This window comes from Lactuca sativa, chromosome 1 (genome assembly GCF_002870075.4).
Source record: "Lactuca sativa cultivar Salinas chromosome 1, Lsat_Salinas_v11, whole genome shotgun sequence".
Taxonomy (NCBI): Eukaryota; Viridiplantae; Streptophyta; class Magnoliopsida; order Asterales; family Asteraceae; genus Lactuca; species Lactuca sativa.
This window is the reverse complement of record NC_056623.2, coordinates 64,434,817-64,451,779: the sequence shown is the minus strand read 5'-3', so window position 1 is coordinate 64,451,779 and position 16,963 is coordinate 64,434,817.

Below are 16,963 nucleotides of genomic sequence, written 5' to 3'. Positions count from 1 at the left end.
TTCAACATACAAGGCATCAATACAATAGAAACCAATCAAGGCTCTGATACCACTGATGGGTTTTGGTCATAAGAACATCCTATGTGCTCATACAAACCCTAATGCTTGGATCTAGGTTTCTCTATTGTACAAGCAAGTTATCCAAGACTATAAACCCTAATCCTAGCATACAAGTAATCATATTAACATAAGAATGGGTTTAAGACATTACCTTGATTGTTATGTAGAAATAACAATCTAATTCCTCCTTGTATTGACTTTAGAAAGCTTAGAGTCACAAATGTCACTCCTCTAATAGTTCACGAACACCAAGAGCAAGAGGATGAAGAGGAGAGAGGAAGGAGGCTGCCCTAAAACGTGTGAAACCCTAGAAGGATGCTTAGCCACGTTTTTGGGTCATAAGGGATCTATATATAGTGAGGCTATTAGGGTTATCTAACAAGGAAACCCTAATTTGGATGCTTAAGCCCTAAGCAACCCATGGACCCCCTTTCCTTAAGGCCTTGGACGATTTCCTCATGGGCTTTCCCATAGAATTCGTCCACTCCTTAATATAAGGCAATCCATAGCCCAAATTACAATTATCTTATAATTACAATTCCAATCCCTTAAGTTTAATTAATCTCTTTTAGTCACAAAATTAATTACCAATTAATTCTTGACTAATATTAATTTAAACAATATGATTTCTCCTTTAATATATTATTCTAAAATATATTAATAAATCATATTTAATCCTTTCTCTCCATAATTCATCCTATCAAGTTGCTTTGGTGAAGGCAACCCAAAAGGACCATGCACCATCGCGTCAAGTACATACCAAAATAGTTATGGACTTAGACACTAATCCAACAAGAAGAAGCTATGTGAAGCACCAATTCTTTCTCTACCTGATGGAATTGAAGACTTCGTTGTCTATAGCGATGCGTCTGGTGTTGGGTTGGATTGTGTTTTAACCCAAAGAGAAAAGGTGATAGCATAGGCGTCTCGACTGCTGAAAGAGCATGAGAAGAGCTACCCCACTCATGATCTAGAGTTGGCAGAGGTAGTTTTCGCTCTAAAGATATGGAGGCATTACCTCTATGACACGAAGTGCAAACTTTTCACTGATCATAAGAGTCTACAATATCTCTTTTTGAAATAATAGAAATATATTATTTGAGTATTATGTGTTTTATGCTTAATTGTGTGGCTTAAATGAATTAAGAATGAAAGTAAGTGATAAAATAAAATATTAGATAAGTCTGATATCTATAAAGGAAGACATAGTGGTCCTGGAAAGGTTTCCGGATACATAAGGAATGCAGAAATCTGAGTTATAACAAAGAAGTTATGACCTGCCGAAGTTTCGCGACAGAATCGGTACGACACTGCATGACGTAAATAGTGAGTTTACAATAGAGTGATATTTAGCCTGAGTGATTTAAACGAAAGTCGTAGAATACGTTAAACCAAGATCATGTTGGATAAGGTGTCTAAGTCCATAACTATTTCGGGCTGGTACTTGACCCGACCCGGCATGGTCCATTTGGGTTGCATGGCACCATGCAATTGGATAGACTAAATGAGAGAAATAACACTTGGAGATTATTAATATATTATAAGTTCTAATATATTAATAATATTATTTAATTAGTTGATCAAAGAATTAATTTGGAATTAATTAAGTGATCAAAGGATAACTAATTAAATATATGGGTTGGTTATGTAAATCATCCATATCTTGTATAGTGGGCTAAAAGGCTCCATGGATTATCAAGTTGGGTTCTACCCATAGGATGCTCCATGGATGCTCCATGGGAGTTACAAACCCATGGGTCATGGAAATGAAGAGTCATGACACATTAGGGTTTACATGGTGTAACCCTAGATGTGTCAACACTATATAAAGATCCCATTCTCCACCAAAATCGGTTAGACATGAGAAACTAGAGGGCTTGGCCGATTTTGAGAAGTGTGTATTATCTCAAGAGTCTTTCCAAGAGCATTTGGTGTTGTGTGAAGCATTTGAGGCATCACACTTGGGGTGCTAGGCTCACAAGGTTTCAAGGAACACAAGCAACAACAAGGTAAGTTATTCTATCTATGATTCAAGTTAAAATTGTTCCCCATGTATGCTAGATAGGAATATAACCTTGGAATTCAACTTTGCATGATAATTAGACAAATATAGATCCAAGGTTATTAGGGTTTCATGTACACTTAGGAAGTGTTAGAATGCTCAAAACCCATCAGTGGTATCAGAGCCTAGGCTTGTTTGTTTGTTATTTGTGCTTAAAAGTTGAAGAAAGTCGAAAATTCTGCTGTCTGACTGATGGAATCGGCGAGTCCATGGGGAGGACTCGTCGAGTTCATGTGTATCTTCAACCTACTCGGCGAGTAGGTTTATGCACTCGGCGAGTAGGGTCGACAGAGTGCAGAATTTCGACTTGAGTTGCTGGAAATGGATTAGAATCATTACCCTAAAATGTTTTGGTACTTGAAAACTTATTTTAGAAGGTGTAATGTGTTTTCTAATTCATTTACAACAACTAGTTATCAAAATTACAAAGATTAAGTGTGATTTTGATTCTTGAAAGTGTTCATATTCATATTCTTGTTCTTATGATGTTTAGATGATCATAGGAATTATTTGTAACCTATGTGGTAGATTAATTCATGATCATAATGTGTTTTAATGGAGTCCATAACTTGTCCTCAAGTTATGGAAAACCAAAAGTCTCTTGGATTAAAACCATTAAAAGAACACAAGAGTTAGGAAAAATGAAAAGTCCTCATTTTATTACTCTATTAAACTCATAAGTTACAAGAAATGAAAAGTTTTGAAAGTTTACAAAACTTGCCCTCAAGTTTTGGAACAAGTAAAGTTAAGTTAAAACTTTAGTTCCAACCCCTAGAATTTTAAAAGTTAAAATTCAACCCTTATACTTATATTATTATGATTTAATAATTATATATATATATATATATATATATATATATATATATATATATATGTATAAGAACAAAGTCGTCTTACCGCTAGTACGCCTCATTCACGAAGCCGGTCTATAAGGTGGGTATAAGGTTGTTGCCTATAAAATGGTGACTTAATGGGTGTCCACTCTCACCCACCGCTTGCTTGATCGGTGGAGGGTCGTTAGCCGAACGGGTAAGACAAGGACTTATTAATTCTCATTCAAAGTATGATGAATATTATAAAGTAACTAAATGTTTTATTAAATTCCCAATCTTAGTTACTTTAGGAAAAATGTGAATAAGGTGCTATTCCATGAAATTACACTTTACACTTTGATTAAGTCGTTGGTGGAGCGTGTGTGGTTAACCGGCACACTAACTTGGACTTAACAAGGTAGGTAAAGGGTGACTTAGGGTTTATTATAGTATCGATGGAGCGTGTGTGGTTAACCGGCACATCGATTGAGTGATAAACTTTAAGGGTACCAAGTGATTTGCATGGTTACTTCACACCTCGTTTTGTGATCCTCGGTATCCCAGTCACAAAACTTGGAGGGCACACTCGAGATTGAAACATGCCTTTGAAAAGTTCATTGAATCTCAAAGAATCTAGGAATTTCTAAGAACCATTCAAAAACCTAATACTAAAATATTGCGGTTTTCATGGTGGAAATTGGTGAATCGTCATTCACCTACCTTTCAAATATGATATAGCTTAGATTACGGCATACCTCTTCTAAGTTATATTATATTGTGATTGGATCCTAGCCTTAATATTACATTTGGGTGTTTTATTAAGGACTCTCTTATCTAAACTAATCTTGTCCTCTTTCCTTCAGATGTCTTTCAACAATGCTTCTAGCTCTAATCCTAATGGCTTCTTTACCCTTATGAACTTGTGTGGGAAAGTCACCTTTGATGGATCCAACTTCAATGAGTGGATCAGAAACATCAGGATGATTACCCGCTACGAGGACAAAGAATATGTCCTTGACAAGGAGCTTAAGGAGATTGATGAGTCCACTGCAACTCCTCAGGAGATCGCTGAATTTCGGGCACATGAAAGGGATGCTACGAAAGTGGCTTGCATCATGACGGCCACGATGACAGCGGAACTCCAAAAGTCTTATGAGGATTTCTACCCTTATGACATGCACCAAGATTTGATGGAAAGATACCATCAAAGTGTACGACAAGAGAGGTATGAAATCATCTGCTCCATGATAACAACCATGATGAAGGACGGGGAATCCGTCACGAGCCACATGCAGAAAATGCAAAGGTATGTGGATCGTTTGCTGAAGCTTAATGTGAACTTCCCGGAGGATCTTGCAATAGATATTATTTTGCATTCCTTACCATCGTGTTATGATTAATTCCGCATGACATATCACATGAACAAGGAAGAAGTCACCCTCAGCAAACTTCAGGGACTTCTCAAGACCACAGAATCAGGTCTTAAGGGGAAGTCGGTTGCTATCACTCCTACTCAAAACTCTACTCCGGTTTTGGCAATTGGGAAGAATCGATGGAGGAAGAGAAAGAGATCCTCGAAGGGTACCAAGGCTCGGACCCTTGATGGCTCTTCTTCAAGTGGAACCAAGAAAGGTTTCATTACTCCTTCTTCTGACCCAAAAGAGGCTGAATGCTTCTATTGCCATGAAAAAGCTCATTGGAAGCGGAACTGCCCAAAATACCAGCAAGATGTGAAGGATGGGAAAGTTAAACCCAACCATGCAGGTATTTACACTATCATTTTTAATAACTCACCCCATTCTAATTCTTGGGTCCTTGATACCGGGTGTGGTATTCACATTTGTTGTGACTCGCAGGGACTAAGAAGAAGTGAGGATGTGGAGCAAGGAAGGATAAACTTGATCATGGGGAATAGGAAAGCTATACCTGTTACCAAGATTGGAGTTTATACTTTATCGCTAAGTAGTGGGTTTAGTTTAGATTTGAATAAGTGTTGTTATTCGCCAGGAATGGCAAGAAATATTATTTCCTTCCATGCTTTGTACAAACAAGGGTTTACCTTTTCATTTAATAATGAAGTTGGTTCTATTGATGCTTTCTTTAATAATGTTCTTTATTTTAAAGCATTACCTTGTGATGGTGTGTATGAAGCTGTATCTGTTGTTGATAACTTAGGAAATAATGTTTTGCGTATTGATTCTACTAATAATAACTTGGATAAAGCATCATTATGGCATTGTCGTCTTGGACATATAAGCAAGAAACGCATAGGCCAACTCCAAAAGGATGGAGTCTTGGAGTCGTTTGACCTAAAGTCAGATGATAGTTGCGAATCATGCTTACTTGGAAAAATGACAAAGTCACCCTTCACAGGTTCGTGTGAGAGGGGTGAAGGTTTGTTGGACCTTATACACACGGATGTGTGTGGACCATTCAAACATGCCACAAGGGATGCTAATCGTTATTATTTGACTTTTACTGATGATTATAGTAGATATGGATATGTCTACTTGATCAAGCATAAGTCAGAGACTTTCGAGAGGTTTAAGGAATTTAAACAGGAAATCGAGAATCAATTGGGCAGGAACATTAAGATGCTTCGATCCGATCGTGGTGGTGAGTATCTTAGTTCAGAGTTCCTCGACTATCTAAGGGAATGTGGGATAGTCTCACAATTGACACCTCCCAGGACACCACAGTTGAATGGTGTGGCTGAGAGGCGTAATCGAACCTTGCTAGATATGGTTCGTTCCATGATGAGTCGAGCTACGCTACCAATCTCATTCTGGGGGTATGCCTTAGAGACTGCCGCCCATATTCTTAATCTAGTCCCTACAAAGAAAGTTGCCAAAACTCCTCATGAGATGTGGACTGGTAAAGTACCTAAACTAGACCACATCAAGATTTGGGGTTGCGAGGCTTTCGTGAGACGCGAGACTCATGATAAGCTCGAACCTCGAAGCGAGAGGCGTATTTTCATCGGTTACCCACAACGATCCTTTGGTTACCTCTTCTACAGACCTAGTGACAATGTGGTCTTTGTAGCAAGAAGATGAGTCTTTCGAGAAAGAGAGTTTATAAGCCAAGGAGACAGTGGGAGGCAAATTGATCTTGAAGAAATTCAAGAATCAAGCGGTGAAGGAACTTCAAACTCTAGCCCTCAACTTGAGGAGGAAACTCCTGTTGAGCCAATTGACAAATCTGTACCTCTGAGACGTTCCACGAGAGTTAGGAGTGCACCTGAGCATTACTATGGATTCCATATTACTGCAGAAGGTGAGACACTTATTAGTGATGAGACACTAGTAAGTCAAGATGACCCTAACAACTACGAGGAAGCCATGGCAGGCCCCGAGTCTGCTAAATGGAAAGAGGCTATGGATAGCGAGATACAATCCATGTATGACAATCAAGTTTGGAACTTGGTTGAAAATGTACCAGGTCGTAAGACAGTAGGGTGCAAATGGGTCTTCAAGAAGAAGACCGACATGGATGGTAAAGTACACACTTATAAGGCTAGACTGGTTACAAAGGGCTTCTCTCAAATTCCTGGAGTGGATTATGATGAGACCTTTTCTCCGGTAGCCAATATTAAGTCTATTCGGGTTCTGTTAGCCATAGCTGCATTTCATGATTATGAAATATGGCAGATGGATGTCAAAACCGCTTTCCTTAATGGAAAGTTGGCTGAAGATGTTTACATGAGTCAGCCAGAGGGTTTTGTCAGCAACGAGTACCCTAATAGAGTGTGTAAGCTTGAGAAATCCATTTATGGATTGAAGCAAGCACCTCGCAGATGGAATCTTTGCTTTGATGAAAAGGTCAAGGAATTTGGCTTTTCTAGGAGTGAAGATGAATCTTGTGTGTATGTCAAGGCTAGTGGGAGTATAGTTAGCTTTTTGGTATTGTATGTGGATGACATACTATTCATAGGAAACGACATTCCAACCCTGCAGGAAGTAAAGTCCTGGCTTGGGAAGTGTTTCGCTATGAAGGACCTTGGTGAAGCTGCCTATATTCTAGGGATAAGGATCATGAGAGATCGGAGTAAAAGACTAATTGGACTTAGTCAGAGTACCTACTTGGATAAGGTGCTGAAGAGATTCAGCATGCAGGATTCCAAGAAAGGAGAGTTACCCATCCAGAGTAACACCAGATTGAGTAAGACACAAAGCCCTAGCACTGAGGCTGAGATAGCAGAAATGAGTCGAACACCTTATGCTTCGGCTGTAGGATCGATCATGTATGCTATGACGTGTACTCGACCCGATGTAGCTTTTGCCTTGAGCATGGTTAGCAGGTATCAGGCGAACCCTGGCAAGGCACACTGGACTGCGGTAAAGAATATCCTCAAGTACCTACGAAGGACTAAGGACTGGGTCCTTACCCTCGGTGGGAGTGATGACTTGAGAGTTGTAGGGTATAGTGATGCTAGCTTCCAGACTGATAGGGATAATTTCCGCTCTCAGTCGGGCTGGGTCTTTACCCTAAACGGAGGAGCAATTTCTTGGAAGAGTTCCAAGCAAGAGACAGTGGCAGATTCTACTTGTGAATCAGAGTATATTGCAGCTAGTGAAGCAGCAAAGGAGGCGATATGGCTGAAGAACTTCATTGGAGACCTTGGAGTTGTACCAGCTACTAAAGAGCCAATGGAAATTTTCTGTGATAGTGAAAGTGCTGTTGCCTTAGCCAAGGAACCAAGGGATCATGGGAGATCCAGACACATCGACAGAAAATACCATTTCATTAGACATCGGATCGAAGAAGGACTCCTCGTGGCAAAGAGGGTATCATCGGATGAGAACCCAGCAGATCCCCTCACGAAGGGACTGAGTAGGGTTAAGCATCTTCAACATGCTCGGAGCATAGGGCTGAAGGATGATATAAGTTTTAGTAGTTAGATAACCCGGAAATTTGTAAAGTGTAATTGACATTTGATGATGAATAAAAGGTGTTTTATTTATGAGTAAAGTGTTGCTATCTCTTGTCAATCGTTTACTATATTTCTTTTGCATGTTTTGACTTCCAGAATAATTTTTGTTTGATATAACATATTATTCAAACCTCCACAGTCGGTCATATGTTGGAAGTAGATATGAATCAAGACTGTCATGTTTGGTTGTAGAGGTCTTGGACAAGGCTACAACAATCATGAGTGCTCATAAGTTCTGAGCATTGGACTCAACCCACGCTCACTGGAATCACTTCATGGAATTCTATCTCGAGTGATCGTGAGACGGTAATATCATATAAGTCTTCAAACCTAGAGATATGATTTGTTACTTACAAGTTGGTTATGCATTGACTGTACGAAACCGCATTGGTAACTCGATGTTATAAAACGTACTTTTGTGTGTAATTCAATAAGTGGTAGAACAAACATATGAGTCGAAGTTTATCTGTTCCTTCTTGGATTAGAAGCTGGTATTTGGGCCCCTCGATGATTTTGTTTTGACCCATGTACCGGGCCCGGTCAGAACTAAGTTGATGCGTTCAATTAAGTTCTATGTCAAACAAATCGGAAATCGGGAAACAAATGCTGGACAATAAGCAAGACAATGTTCCATGTATTTGTCCGGCTGATATCTAGAACAGAGGATTATATGATCACTTATCTTAAATGGCGTACCATCAGCTTCTCAGTTTCGAGAGACCTTGAAAGAGCTACGATTGCCAGTCGGTTCCTGAAGTACTAGAGATATAGTTATTAGACTTATCCAAGTGGGAGACTGTTGGATAAGGTGTCTAAGTCCATAACTATTTCGGGCTTGTACTTGACCCGACCCGGCATGGTCCATTTGGGTTGCATGGCACCATGCAATTGGATAGACTAAATGAGAGAAATAACACTTGGAGATTATTAATATATTATAAGTTCTAATATATTAATAATATTATTTAATTAGTTGATCAAAGAATTAATTTGGAATTAATTAAGTGATCAAAGGATAACTAATTAAATATATGGGTTGGTTATGTAAATCATCCATATCTTGTATAGTGGGCTAAAAGGCTCCATGGATTATCAAGTTGGGTTCTACCCATAGGATGCTCCATGGATGCTCCATGGGAGTTACAAACCCATGGGTCATGGAAATGAAGAGTCATGACACATTAGGGTTTACATGGTGTAACCCTATATGTGTCAACACTATATAAAGATCCCATTCTCCACCAAAATCGGTTAGACATGAGAAACTAGAGGGCTTGGCCGATTTTGAGAAGTGTGTATTATCTCAAGAGTCTTTCCAAGAGCATTTGGTGTTGTGTGAAGCATTTGAGGCATCACACTTGGGGTGCTAGGCTCACAAGGTTTCAAGGAACACAAGCAACAACAAGGTAAGTTATTCTATCTATGATTCAAGTTAAAATTGTTCCCCATGTATGCTAGATAGGAATATTGATGGGTTTTAGCCATAAGAACTTTCCTATGTGCGCATGCAAAACCCTAATGCTTGGATCTAGGCTTTCTAATAAACATGCTTTGAATCCAAGACTTCTAATTACTAATTAGGTTAAACAAGAACATTAAAACAGATCTAGAATCATACCTTTGAGTTCCTTGTTGATCTTGAGGTCTTGGAGCTTCTAGAGTCACAAATGTCACTCCTCTAATGGCTTACAAACACCAAAGCAAGGAGGATGATTTGGGAGAGAGGAGAAGGGAAGGAATTCGACCAGAGTTCTCTTGCTTAATCAGAAGTGTCGAATTCCCTATGCCATGGGGTCTATTTATACTTGTAGATTCCTTAATGATTACAGATAAGTCCCTATCAGATAATCTTCTCTTAAGGCTATCCAAATCCATTCCTAGATAAGCATATGGACGATTCTTAGCTTTCCTAAAGCTCTTAGAATCCGTCCAAAGTATATCCAAATGGATTTACAGTTTAAAGCTTAACTATCAAACAATTGACAGTTTATACCCCTTTATTTAATTAATCTCTTTAAGTCACCAAATTAATTCTGTGACTTATATTAATCAAATAACATATATATTATTCATTATATTATTCCCATAATATATTAATAATATTTATTCTCTCTTAATAAATCATCCTATCAAGTTGCTATGGTGAAGGCAACCCAAAAGGACCATGCACAACCGAATATAGTTACAGCCTTAGACACTATTCCAACAGTCTCCCACTTGGATAAGTCTAGTAACTATACAAGTACAATTCGGTTTGCAATCGTAGCTCTCAAAGACGCTGTCAACTCTGATCTAATCAATCTTGTCCTTTAGATAAGGGAACGTACAGTCCTCTGTTAGATATCATGCTGACAATCCTATGGAATGGTTAGTCAAGCATTTAGGTTTCTCGATCTCTGATTTATTTGACATAGAACTTAATCGAACACATCAATTCAGTTCTGACCGGGCCCGGCACATAAGTCAAATCAAATCATCGAGCGGCCGAGATATCGCTTTTACCTTATTAGATAAAAGTTACAGATAAACTTCGACTTATATGCATTTACTTATTCATTTACCAACTATACACAACAATACGTTTTATAACACCAAGTTACTGATGCGTTTTCGTATTATCAATGTACAATCAATTAACAAATAATAAACCATATATCTAGGTTTTAAGACTATATGATATTATCGTCTTGCGATCACCTTTTATATCTTATTCCATAAGGTGATTCCAGCAAGCGCGGGTTTATTCCAATGCTCAAAACTATTTCATAAGCACTCATGAACGTTGCAGCAATCCTCTGCTATGTCTAACACCATTTAGACATTCTACACACCAATTCACGACAATCTTCTTTCATATCTACTTCCAACATATGAACGATTGTGGACCATTTGAATAATTCGATTATTCCTAATAACCTCAATTATTCTGGAAGTCAAAACATGCAAAGTGAAACAATAGCTTAAACAATTAACATAAGATAGTAACATTACTCATAAATAAAACTCCTTTATTTAATCATCAAATGTTAATTACATTTATCTATTACACGTTTCTAATACTATCTAATCTATGCTAATATCATCCTTCAGCCCAATACTCCTAGCATGCTGCAAGTGCTTAACCCTACTCAGTCCCTTCGTAAGCGGATCTGCTGGGTTATCTTCTGATGATATCCTCTTAACTACGAGTTGTCCTTCTTCTACACGATGTCTAATGAAGTGATACTTTCTGTCGATATGTCTTGATCTACCATGATCCCTCGGTTCCTTGGTTAAGGCAACCGCACCTTCGTTATCACAGAAAATCTCCATTGGCTCCTTTATGGCAGGTACGACTCCAAGATCACCGATGAAGTTCTTTAGCCATATTGCCTCCTTCGACGCTTCGCTCGCTGCAATGTACTCTGATTCGCACGTTGAATCAGCTACGGTTTCCTGCTTGGAACTTTTCCATGTCACTGCTCCTCCATTTAGGGTAAAGACCCAGCCCGACTGCGAACGGTAGTTGTCCCTGTCGGTTTGAAAACTAGCGTCACTATACCCTCGCACCTTCAAGTCATCACTCCCTCCGAGGACTAAGAACCATTCCTTTGTCCTCCGAAGGTACTTAAGGATATTCTTCACCGCAATCCAATGTGCTTTGCCAGGATTCCCTTGATATCTGCTAACCATGCTCAAGGCGAAGGCTACATCAGGGCGAGTACAAGTCATAGCGTACATGATTGAGCCAACTGCGGAAGCGTATGGTACTCGGCTCATTTCTGCTATCTCAGCTTCGGTACTCGGACTTTGAGTCTTACTCAATTTGGCATTACTTTGTATTGGTAGTTCTCCCTTCTTTGAGTTTTCCATACTAAAACGTTTTAGTACCTTCTCTAAGTAAGTATTCTGACTAAGTCCAATTAGTCTCTTACTTCTTTCTCTTATTATCCTTATTCCCAAAATGTAAGAAGCTTCTCCGAGGTCCTTCATAGCGAAGCACTTCCCGAGCCAGGACTTAACTTCCTGCAGAGTCGGGATGTCGTTTCCTATGAGTAATATGTCATCGACATATAGAACGAGGAAGCTTACTATACTCCCACTGGCTTTGACATATACACAAGATTCGTCTTCGCTTCGTACAAATCCAAACTCTTTGACTTTCTCATCGAAACAAAGATTCCATCTGCGAGATGCTTGCTTAAGTCCATAAATGGACTTCTCAAGCTTACACACTCTATTCGGATGCTTCGGATCCACAAACCCCTCTGGCTGAGCCATGTAAACATCCTCAGCCAACTTTCCGTTAAGGAAAGCGGTCTTGACATCCATTTGCCAAATCTCATAATCATGAAATGCGGCAATTGCTAACATCACTCTAATAGATTTAATCTTCGCAACTGGTGAGAAGGTCTCATCATAGTCAACTCCGGGAGTTTGAGTAAAGCCCTTCGCGACCAATCGCGCTTTATATGTGTGTACGTTCCCATCCACGTCGGTCTTCTTCTTGAAGATCCATTTGCACCCAACGGTCTTACGTCCGGGCACGTAATCAACCAAATTCCAAACTTGGTTATCATACATGGATTGGATCTCGCTATCCATTGCCTCTTTCCACTTTACAGACTCCGGGCCTGCCATGGCTTCCTTGTAGCTATTAGGTTCATCAAGATTTACTAGTGTACCATCACTAATATACGTGTCCCCTTCGGTAGTAATATGAAAGCCATAGAACTGGGGATGAACTCTAACTCTATCGGAACGTCTAAGAGGTAAGGATTCGTCAATTGGTTCAACCGGAGTTTCCTCCTCGGGTTGAGTGCCAGCGGTAGAGGTTCCTTCATCCATCGACTCTTGAATCTCTTCAAGTTCGATTTGCCTCCCACTGTCTCCTTGGCTTATGAGTTCTCGCTCTCGGAAAACTCCTCTCCTCGCAACGAAGACAACATTGTCCTTCGGTCTATAGAAGAGATATCCAAAGGATGTCTGCGGGTAGCCGATGAAAATACATCGCTCACTTCGAGGTTCAAGCTTGTCGTGAGTATCTCGTCTTACGAAAGCCTCGCAACCCCAAACCTTGATATGTGCCAACGAGGGAGCTTTCCCTGTCCACATCTCGTGAGGTGTTTTGGCAACCTTCTTAGTAGGGACTCGGTTAAGGATATGGGCGGCAGTCTCTAAGGCATACCCCCAAAAAGAGATTGGTAGTGAAGCACGACTCATCATAGAGCGAACCATATCCAATAAGGTTCGATTACGCCTTTCTGCCACACCATTCAACTGCGGTGTCCTAGGAGGCGTCAATTGCGAAACTATTCCACACTCCTTGAGATAATCGTGGAATTCAAGACTTAGGTACTCTCCTCCTCGATCGGATCGAAGCATCTTGATTTTCCTGCCCAGTTGATTCTCCACTTCATTCTTGAACTCTTTGAACTTTTCAAAGGTGTCTGACTTTTGCTTGATTAAGTAGATATACCCATATCTACTATAGTCATCGGTAAAAGTCACATAGAAGCGGTTTCCATCCTTCGTGGTTGATCTAAATGGTCCACATACATCGGTATGTATTAGGTCCAATAGACCCTCGCCCCTTTCACAAGTACTCGTGAAGGGCGACTTAGTCATCTTTCCAAGCAAACAAGACTCGCATGTGTCATCTTCCCTAAGGTCGAATGAGTCCAACACTCCATCCTTTTGGAGTTGGGCTATGCGTTTCTTGTTGACATGTCCAAGACGACAATGCCACAAGGAAGCTTTATCCATACTAGTGGAAGAATCAATATTCAAAACATCATTTCCAAAGTCATCAACAATCATAACAGTTTCATATATTCCATTACATGGTATAGCTTCAAAGTAAAAGACACCATTTAGATAAGCCAAAATAGAACCATTCTCATTATTAAAAGAAAATCTAAATCCTTGTCTAAATAAACCATGAAATGAAATGATGTTTCTTGCCATTTCTGGCGAATAGCAACAATTGTTCAAATCTAAAACTAAACTATTCCTAAGCACTAAGGAATACACTCCAATCTTGGTTACAGGCGACGATCTTCTGTTCCCCATGATTAGATTGATCCTTCCTTGCTCCACATCCCTACTTCTTCTTAGTCCCTGCACATTAGAACAAATGTGATAACCACAACCGGTATCAAGAACCCAAGAAATAGCATGATTAGAATCGTTAGATTTGATTGTATATATACCTGTGAAAGATGGCTTGATCTTTCCTTCTTTGATTGCTTGCAGGTAATCCGGGCAGCTTCTCTTCCAATGTCCTATCTTGTGGCAGTGGTGACACTCTGCCTCCTTCGGGTTAGAGCAGGGCTTGGCGGGATCAACTTTGGTCCCACTAGAAGAGGCACCATCTCGGGCTTTCACCTTGCGATAGTTCTTCGATGAAGCTTTCCTCTTCTTTCCCTTCCCTTGTCCAATAGCCAAGACAGGAGCAGCGGGCGGATTGGGAGTAGGTGCAACAGACTTGTCTTTGAAATTGCTCTCAGCAACCCTCAAGAGACCTTGGAGCTTGCTTAGGGTGACCTCTTCTTTGTTCATGTGGTAGGTCATCCTAAATTGATTGTACATCGGAGGCAAAGAGTGAAGCACCATGTCGATCGCCAAATCCTCACCGAAGTCAACATTTAACTTGCGAAGGCGGTCAACATACCTTTGCATCTTTTGCACGGTAAGAGATTCTCCATGACCCATCTTCGCGGAAATCATGTTAGTGAAAATCTCGTACCTCTCTTGTCTCGCGTTTTGGTGATACCTCTCGAATAAGTCTTGATGCATCTCGTACGGGTACATGTCCTCGTAGGACTTTTGGAATTCGGAGTTCATGGTGGCGATCATGATGCAATGTACCTTCGTTGCATCTCGCTCATGAGTTTCAAAGGCGGTGATTTCGGCGGGAGTAGCAATTTCGGGGTTGATTTTCTCGAGCTTCTCATCGAGGACATACTCCTTATCCTCATAGCGAGCAATGGTGCGAATGTATCTTATCCATTCGCTAAAGTTCGTTCCATCGAAGGTGACCTTTTGGCAAAGGCTCATCAATGTGAAAGAACTAGCAGCAGCGTTGTTTGCGTTTGACATCTATAATTAGAAAAGGACAAAGATAGATTAGAATAAGAATCCCTATTTATCACCCAATAAGAAAATTAGGGCTAGGATCCAACAATAACATTTACATACTAGAAAAGGGATGCCGTAATCTAACATGCAAATAAATTGAAGGTAAGTGAATGACGATTCACTAATTCTCCATCACGAAACTTAAACTATTAGTCCTAAGTATTTTTTTTTTTTTTTTTTTTTTTTTGAGAATTCCTAGGTTCGGATGAGATTCATTGAAACTATTCAATGGCATGTTTAAATCTCGATATGCCCCTCTTGTTTGTGACTGGGATGCCGAGGATCACAAAGCGGGTGTGAATTACCATGCAAATTCACATGGCGCCTTCATTGTAACAATCACCTATTCAATGTGCCGGTAAACCACACACGCTCCATTGAACTATGATAAACAACGAATCACCCTTTGCCACCTTCGCTTAGAACCAATTAGTGTGCCGGTAAACCACACACGCTCCACCAACATCTTAGCAAGGTGCAAAGTGTAATTTCATGGGATTGCATCAATTCACTTTTCCTAAAGTAACTAGGATTGGGAAATTTTTTTTTTTGAAATATGTGTAGTTACTTGTATTTCTTATTATACTTTTAATGAGAGGATGAGGTTGCCCTATCCTACCCGTTCGGCTAACGACCCTCCACCAATCAAGCAAGCGGTAGGTGTGAGTGTACACCCATTAAGCGCCATTTTATAGGCCGCAACCTTATACCCACCTTATAGATCGGCTTCGTGAATGAGGCCTACTAACGGTAAGACTAGCATTTAGTTATACATATATATATATATATATATATTATTCTAGTAATATCATATTAGTATAGGGTTGTATTTTAAAACTTTTAAAATCTAGGGTTTGAAATTTAAGTTGTCTAAATTAAAACTTTTAATCACAAAAGTAAATTTCAAAACATGAGGGTAGGTTTTAAACATTTAAAACATGGAGGATCAAATAACAAATAATTCCAATTAACAATTAATATCCTAATTATCTATATTTGATTTATTCAAGATTTCTTTTTAAGATAATTACCAAAATAATTAAAATAATTAATTAATTATCATATAAGGAAATTAAATATTTAATTAGTTGATAATTACCTTTAACTAGATCAAGATAATAGTTATATTTATCAGATAAACGAATTAATGTTGATCTAATTAGTTTATGGTAAGTTAAGATAAGATAAACACAAAGAAATCCCGAATCTGGCCATTCCTGACGCCTGGACTCGCCGAGTGCACAAATGGACTCGCCGAGTCAGGCCTACTCGCCGAGTCCACTTTGAGACTCGCCGAGTCCATGACTCAGAAACCAAAAATTCGAATTTTGCAGGTTTGTTTCAGTTAATCAAGCAACAATTTACAGAAAACCAAGCTAGGCTCTGATACCACTGATGGGTTTTAGCCATAAGAACTTTCCTATGTGCGCATGCAAAACCCTAATGCTTGGATCTAGGCTTTCTAATAAACATGCTTTGAATCCAAGACTTCTAATTACTAATTAGGTTAAACAAGAACATTAAAACAGATCTAGAATCATACCTTTGAGTTCCTTGTTGATCTTGAGGTCTTGGAGCTTCTAGAGTCACAAATGTCACTCCTCTAATGGCTTACAAACACCAAAGCAAGGAGGATGATTTGGGAGAGAGGAGAAGGGAAGGAATTCGACCAGAGTTCTCTTGCTTAATCAGAAGTGTCGAATTCCCTATGCCATGGGGTCTATTTATACTTGTAGATTCCTTAATGATTACAGATAAGTCCCTATCAGATAATCTTCTCTTAAGGCTATCCAAATCCATTCCTAGATAAGCATATGGACGATTTTTAGCTTTCCTAAAGCTCTTAGAATCCGTCCAAAGTATATCCAAATGGATTTACAGTTTAAAGCTTAACTATCAAACAATTGACAGTTTATACCCTTTTATTTAATTAATCTCTTTAAGTCACCAAATTAATTCTGTGACTTATATTAATCA